General features: G+C 36.5%; 1 non-coding gene across 1 annotated transcript; it reads left to right on the forward strand.

The window, feature by feature from the left end:
• The first annotated feature begins 5,262 nt into the window (after window positions 1-5,262).
• TRNAW-CCA lies at window positions 5,263-5,336 on the forward strand. The gene has a single exon. It is a non-coding gene; the product is annotated as a tRNA-Trp (tRNA).
• Window positions 5,337-8,256: the final 2,920 nt, after the last annotated feature.

The following is an 8,256-nucleotide window of genomic DNA, read 5'->3' on the forward strand; positions in this document are numbered from 1 at the left end:
GGTTACTTCACATTCATGGGAGGTAATTTGGTGACATGGAGAAGCAAGAAACAGAATGTAGTAGCTTTATCTAGTGCAGAAGCCGAGTTCAGAGGCATGACTAAAGGGATTTGTGAACTTCTTTGGTTAAGAAAGTTGCTTACTGAACTTGGGTATAAACCTACATCCACAATGAATCTCTTTTGTGACAACAAGGCTGTTATAGCCATTGCACAGAATCCGGTTCAGCATGATCGTACTAAACATGTTGAGGTGGATCGACACTTCATCAAACAAAAGCTTGAGGCTAAAGTGTTTCAGTTTCCTTTTGTGAAATCCGAGGATCAATTGGCGGATATTTTGACAAAGGCGATTTCCAGTAAAGCATTCCACAATTCACTAGATCAGTTGGGCATTGGCGACATCTATGCACCAACGTGAGGGGGAGTGTTGGCGTGACTTGTGGATATTGACTTACTTTCCTTACACACCAAGAATTCCTATTCTAATTGTAATTGATTTACTTTAATTCCTGATTTCCTACTACAAATAGATTTAGGAATTTATTATTTACTTGCCCATTCAGGTTTCGTTGTATTATAAATATGACCTCCTACAAGGAGAAGAATACACAGAAAATTCCCACAAACAAATATTCTCTCATAGTTTTCATATTTTAGCAAACACTAGCACCCAAATCCAATAAAGCTTGTTCAATGCTAAAATTCTCAATAATACAAGAAACTGTGGGACAACCTGGATCTTTGTACTTGGGTGGAGTATTAGTTTGAAGAATTGCACTTATATTTTCAGTTAAAAATGCGGTCTTATCAACATTGTGCTTTTTTTTTTTTTTTTCAATAAATAGCTTATTTTCATAAAAACACCATATATTACCGATAAGTTATAGTGTAAAACACCTATATAACTGAGACGCAATATCTTACTCGGAATTTATTGAGTGAGAAGTCTATTATTCTAAAAACACAATATCTTACTAGTAAGTTATAGTGTAAAATGCATATATGTCTGAGAACGTAACATCTTACTCGTAATTTATTGAGTGAATAGCCTATTTTTCTCAAAACGCCATATCTTATCGGTAAGTTATAGTGTAAAGTGCCTATATATCTGAGAACGCAACATCTTACCCATAATTTACTAAGTAAATAGCCTATTTTTCTAAAAACACCAAATCTTACCGATAAGTTATAGTGTAAACTGCCTTTACATCTGAGAACGCAACATCTTACCCATAATTTATGGAGTGAATTGCATATTTTTCTGAAAACACCATATCTTACAGAAAAGTTAGTGTAAAATACCTATATATCCGAGAACACAACATCTTACATGTAATTTATTGTGTGAATTTCGTATTTTTATAAATAAAAAAAACCCCATATCTTACTCGGTAAGTTATAGTGTAAAGTGCCTATATATATCTGAGAACGCAACATCTTACCCGTAATTTATTGAGTAAATAGTTTATTTTAAAAAAAACACCATATCTTACCAGTAAGTTATAGTGTAAAGTGTCGATATATCTGAGAATGCAACATCTTAACCGTAACTTATTTAGTAAATAGCCTATTTTTCTAAAAACACCATACCTTACTGGTAAGTTATTGTGTAAAATATATATATATATATGAGAACGCAACATCTTTCCGGTAATTTATTGAGTAAATAGCTTATTTTTCTAAAAACACCATATCTTAATGGTAAGTTATAGTGTAAAATGCCTCTATATATGAGAACGCAACATCTTACCCGTAATTTATTGAGTAAATAGCTTATTTTTCTAAAAAGACCATATCTTACCAGTAAGTTATAGTGTAAAATGCATATATAACTGAGAACGCAATATCTTACTCGTAATTTATTGAGTGAGAAGTCTATTTTTCTAAAAACACCGTATCTTACTAGTAAGTTATAGTGTAAAATGCATATATGTCTGAGAACGCAACATCTTATTGGTAAGTTATAGTGTAAAACGCCTATATAACTGAGAACGCAATATCTTACTCGTAATTTATTGAGTGAGAAGTCTATTTTTCTAAAAACACCATATCTTACCAATAAGTTATAGTGTAAAATTTATATATGTCTGAGAACGCAACATCTTACTCATAATTTATTGAGTGTATAGCCTATTTTTCTCAAAACGCCATATCTTATCAGTAAGTTATAGTGTAAAGTGCCTATATATCTGAGAGCGCAACATCTTACGCGTAATTTACGTAGTAAATATCCTATTTCTCTAAAAACACCATATCTTACCGATAAGTTATCGTGTAAAATGCCTATACATCTGAGAACGCAACATCTTACCCGTAATTTATGGTGTAAATTGCATATTTTTTTGAAAACACCATATCTTACCAAAAAGTTAGTGTAAAATACCTATATATTCGAGAACAGAACATCTTACCCGTAATTTATTGTGTGAATTTCTTTTTTTTTTAAACCTCCATATCTTACTCAGTAAGTTATAGTGTAAAATGCCTATATATCTGGAGAAGCTTTCGAAGCTGTAGAGAAGGAAACAGATGTCTTGAAAAGAGACAAAGAGAAGAGTAAAGATGGAGAAGAAAAGGTGAGATTTTTCTTTAGCACAGAACTGATTCATTTTGCAATATACTTCTTCTAACTTGTCTTCTGTCCAAATGTAGGAGGAAATGCCTGCTGAAGTAATAGCAGAAAGCATTGAGTTGGCCAAGAAACAACAAGAGGCTCAAAGGACAGAGCCTACAAGCTCATAATTGGCCCTGTTTGATGAGGTGGAGGCAGAATACTCTGCTGCCATCCCTTAACCTGAGGTATTTTTACCTTTCCCAATCCTACCTTGGTTTCTATAATTCTGTCTAGTCGGGTTTCTTCTAATTAATGCTTCTGTCTTCTCAGGTGGAAGAGAATAGAACTGCTGGGTCGTTAGCTGTGGTGACTAGCCCTCTCAAACTTCCCATTGTGGCTGCAAGTATTATTATGCCTTAGTATTTCCTTTATGTAGTTACTTTTGTGCAGAACTAACATGAAGCTCATTCTTGCAGATCCCTATCCATTCTGTTCCAGGCTCTTCAACCAAGGCCTCCTTTGCTGATCCAGAATTGGCAGAGTTTGAAGCTATGGATTTAGATGCTCAGTTGGACAGACTTGAGAAGCTGGGTGCCACTCCAAGTAAAGCTAAGTCCAAGGCAGTGGATGAAGCAGTGGAAAGGATAAGGATCTGGTAGTCAACTGAACTGGATTTGGATGAGAACAAAAGAGCTGTTGACCAATTGATGAAAGATCTAGATCTACTGCACAGTGAGAACATGGCTCCCAGGCCTATCCTTGAGCACAACTTGCATCGTACCAGCTTGACATACTCCATTGCATCACCACCCACTATGCTATTTATATATTACAAAAGAATGCGCCAATGCGTAGGTGCCACGTGTCAAACAAGTACAACTGCCCGGTTATACTATTTCTTATTAAAAAAAAAGAGAAACCGAGTATAGCAGCACGGCTATACGATTTGTTTCAAAAAATAAAAAAAGGATCTAGTATAGCCAGCCGGCTATAATATGCTGGGCCTGCGCGCCATGTGTCAAACCAGTACAGTCGACCAGCTATACTATTTTTATTTTAAAAATTCAAAAAAAGGAGTATAGCTGCAGGGCCATACTATTTTTAAAGGCAATAATTAGGTGAAAACTGAGTATTGCCGGTCGGCTATATATATATATATATTATTTTTATTCGATAATACGTGAGAATTACGTGTATAATACGTGAATTTTGTGTCTTATTGAAATTTTGTAAAAAATAGGTGTATTAAATGTCACATCCTGGGATCAACTCTGCCGTAGCACAATATTGTTTGCTTTGGGCCCCCCTTTCTGGCCTTCACGGTTTTGTTTCTGGGAACTCACGAGCAACTTCCCAGTGGATCACCCATCCTGGGATTGCTCTAGCCCCCAACTCGCTTAACTTCGGAGTTCCTACGACTCCGAAGCCAGTGAGCTCCCAAAAGGCCTCGTGCTAGATGGATGCGGGTGTGCACATATAAGGCACATCACCCCCTCTCCGTTTGGTTGATGTGGGATCTTACATTAAACCTAAGAAAATACGTGTATAATACATTACAAAACATGAAGGCGCTAGAATCTTTATACGGGTAATAACTCTGAAAAAGGAAAAAAAATGAAAAAGGGACAATAGAAACTCAAGTAATGGCCTAATAGTAATGGATAGGGCTCTTGGGCTATGGAGAAAATTAATTAGGACACCCAAACGATTTCACAAAAGACTTAGTAAATAGAAATTAATTATTTTGTAGACTTTCTATAAATTTTTTTTGGTATTAAATAACAAATAAAATATCATTACTAATTAAAGTAATTCAAAAAGGATAAGATATTACATAATTGCATATATTGAATTAAAGAAGTAGGAAAAAAAAAGAAGTAAAGAACTAATTTTATGTTTTTGAAATTTAAAAAAAAAATAATAATAATAATCTTATCCTTTTTAAAATAATCTTTTTAAAATAGTATAGCCGGGTGGCTATACTATTTAAAAAAAGGATGCACCAATGCATAGGTGCCACATGTCAAACAAGTACAGCCGACCGGCTATACTATTTCTTATTAAAAAAAAACCGAGTACAGCCATACGGCTATACTATTTGTTTCAAAAAACAAAAAAAAGGATCTAGTATAGCTGGCCCGCTATACCATGCTGGGCCTGTGCGCTACGTGTCAAACCATTACAGCCGACCGACTACACTATTTTTGTTTTAAAAATTCAAAAAAAAGGTATAGCCGCACGACTAAACCCTTTTAAAAAATATATATGTATATATATTATTTTTATTCAATAATACGTGAGAATTATGTGTATAATACGTGAATTTTGTGTGTCTTATTGAAATTTGTAAAAAATAGGTGTATTAAACATAAGAAAATACATGTATAATACATTATTAAATGTGAAGGCGCTAGTATCTTTACACAGGTAATACTCTAGAAAAGGAAAAAAATTGAAAAAGGGACAATAGATACTCGAGTAATAGCCTAATAGTAATGGATAGGGCCCTTAGGTCGCGGATGCCTTAAGTAGGAAGACAGAGCTGGCGGCATTTAAGAGTGAGGCAGTGGCAGCCACCAGCAGGGTCACGAGTACCCTACCGCATCGTATTCGAGATGGGCTAGGGACCCGTGAGAAGCCCTTTGCACCAAGCTAAGGAATGCAAAACTCGGCTTGGATCAAGGATGGGCTCTTGGTCATAAGAAAGCGCTCTTAGTTCAGTTCGGTAGAACGTGGGTCTCCAAAACCCGATGTCGTAGGTTCAAATCCTACAGAGCGTGATTCCGGTCTGAAATAACTTCACTAAGTTGAACAGCAACCTGAATTTTTCCTCCTGCGGATGGGGAAAAAAGAGAGGGTTCCAAACCTAAATAAACATCCGATGTTCTTCTTTTTAGGTTCTACTTTCTTTTAATATTTAAGAGTCCTTGCTAGGTCAAGAAAAAACCTTTTGATCTAATACAGCAATGCTTGCATCACCAATATTGATTGTTCCCATTATTTTTTTGTTTGTTCTCTTTCTTTCATCGAAGATTATATACTTAAAAACTTGTTATTGTATGACCAAAGGATTCGAACAAAAAAACCTTTTCTAATTCTGTGACTCCTTCTTTCTCCCATGCTTTCCGTTGGTCAACAACCAACCACAGCTCTCTATAGTTCTTCACTACTCGTACAGGAAGGTAAGAACCACTTTTTTTCTGGAGGGAATCATTTTTTCTCAATCAAGAATGCCTCAACTGGATAAATTCACTTATTTCACACAATTCTTCTGGTCATGCCTTTTCCCCTTTACTTTCTATAATTTTTTTTTGTAGTAAATAATAAACAAAATATCATTACTAATTAAAGTAATTCAAAAAGGATAAGATATTACATAATTGCATATATTGAATTAAAGAAGTAGGAAAAAAAAAAAAGTAAAGAAACTAAAACCACAAACCTTAACAATGAATTTCCTTGGCAACGGTGCCAAAAACTTGTTGCGTCTACCCAAGTGCAAGTAGTCACACATAGTAATAATCTTGGAAGTCCAAGTATCGTATCCTCAAGGAGCAAGTGGGCAAATATCTACACACAAAGAAATAATTAAATGTAGCATAATAAAAGTGACAAGCAAAATGGAAAAGTAATTTGATTTGATTGTTGTGGAAATTGAGGTTAAAAATGAAATATCAATAATGGAAATACTAAGGCATCAAGGTTCAATTCTTTAAACAAAATATGTTTCATGCTCTTTGTTAGTGCCGTAACTGACCGAGCAACTAGCCAAACTAGAACATCCACGTGTCATGCTTTGAGAGGTCATCACCTTATCCAAAGAAGCATTACCACAAGTCACAACTCTAAGTAAAGCAAGAGGAGTCCCACATCGGAAAACTACAAGAGATGGAGATTCCCCCTCACCTATAAAAGAAGACCACTCTCTACTTAGAAAAGGATCTTCGATCTGGACCCTTAGGCCTTAGACTCTCAAGTCTGGACCCCATCTCTGGGCTGGGCTTCTCACTTGTTATCTTTATATTTGGGTCTAATCCCCTTGTACAAATGTAAACAAACATTATCATAATGAGAACATCCTTCTCCCTGGACGTAGCCCATCATTCGGGTGAACCACGTATATCTTGTCTTCTATATGTTTATCGCTTGCCCAAATCCTCACACAAATGCTGAAGGTCCTCACCTTCACCCATCATCCACCATTTCATATCTATCTAAGTTGACCTCCCAAAAAGAGCATCAATAGTTTGGAGCCGTCTGTTGAAATCGACACAAAAAGCCCTTGTCAATTATCCATTCTTTAGTGCCTTTCGGCACCCTTACAATCAACACAAATCCAAGGACCCAACTCAGACCCACACTTCTACCTATGGCCGGCCATAGGAGAGTGCAAGTCAAAACCGACACTGTGGTTGCTGCTCAAATTTCAAGCCTTCTTTGAGGCTTGCTTCTCATGATTAGGAGGCGAAGAAGGCAGGACAAAGAATGTATTTACTAAAATCCTTTGTTTCATGACACAAAACTTAAAAAAAATAAAAACATAAAAAATGTACTAGAAATCACACATAAACTAAAAACAAAAGCGAAAACAAAAGTTGAGAATGCTTGGGTTACCTCCCAAGAAGGTTTTCTTTATAGTCATGAGCTAGACTTTTCGAATGCCTGTGGTGGTGCGGAAGTAGCAAAGAATGCTACTTCTTCCATGTACTGCTTGGGTTGTTGTCCGAACTCCTTGCGAACAATAGCCTTGTCAAGTAATATCTTGGTGCGATCCTTGGCAAGGAGATGCCACAAGAGTCGGCTCATCTTGGAGAAGCTTTTGATAAAACATTAACAAATTCTAGCACATCCAAGAGAAGTGCGCATGCGTTTCATGACTAGAGGGGGTGGCGACTTGGCTTTCAAGACATCTGTAGAGGTGTTTTCCAAGTAGTTCACATGTACAATTGGGTCAAAAAGATGTATGCGGTCGCACTCTTCCAAGTCCCTCGGCTTTTTAACCGCCTCGAACACCTTAAACTCAATGGATTTGCCCTGAACTCTCAAAGTTAAAGTTCCTTGTTGTACATCTTTCAATGTACCAGCAACAGTAAGGAAGGGCCGACCTAGCAAGAGTGGGATGTCGTGGTCTTCCTCCATATCAAGAATAAAGAAATTAGTAGGAAACACAAATTTCTTCAGTCTGATCAACACGTCTTCAATGATTCCTTTAGGATATGTGATTGATCTACCCGCAAAGTTAAGGTATCGAATTTCGTAATATGCATGACTTGACCAACAAAGTCAACAGATACGCGTCCCTTTTGAAAAAAGAGGTTCATAAGAAAACGGCCACAAAAGGGACATACTAGTTATGCAGAAGCTGAAAAACACGGCACACCCAATGATGTCGAGGCATAGTCAGTTAAGCCGAAGTTAACATAGACAAGCACTTCATGTGCAAGGAGCTTGTTAAGGCCGACAACAGTAAAACGAAGCTTTCAGACAACAAGTTCAAGGCCCGAGAGACCAAAAACTTACACTGTCGAGTTGACTAGAGCTAAAGGAATTTTTGATTTATTGTTGGCTAAAAAGAACGTCACTCTATCATTCTGTCACAAAATCCCTAAGGACCAAGAGCTCAAAGGAAATACATTCTGTAAGTATCAGAGTTTTTGGTCTCATAGTACTAACAACTGTATTTTCATGCGTGACGACTAC

The sequence above is a fragment of the Prunus dulcis genome, chromosome 6, assembly GCF_902201215.1.
Source record: "Prunus dulcis chromosome 6, ALMONDv2, whole genome shotgun sequence".
Lineage (NCBI taxonomy): Eukaryota > Viridiplantae > Streptophyta > Magnoliopsida > Rosales > Rosaceae > Prunus > Prunus dulcis.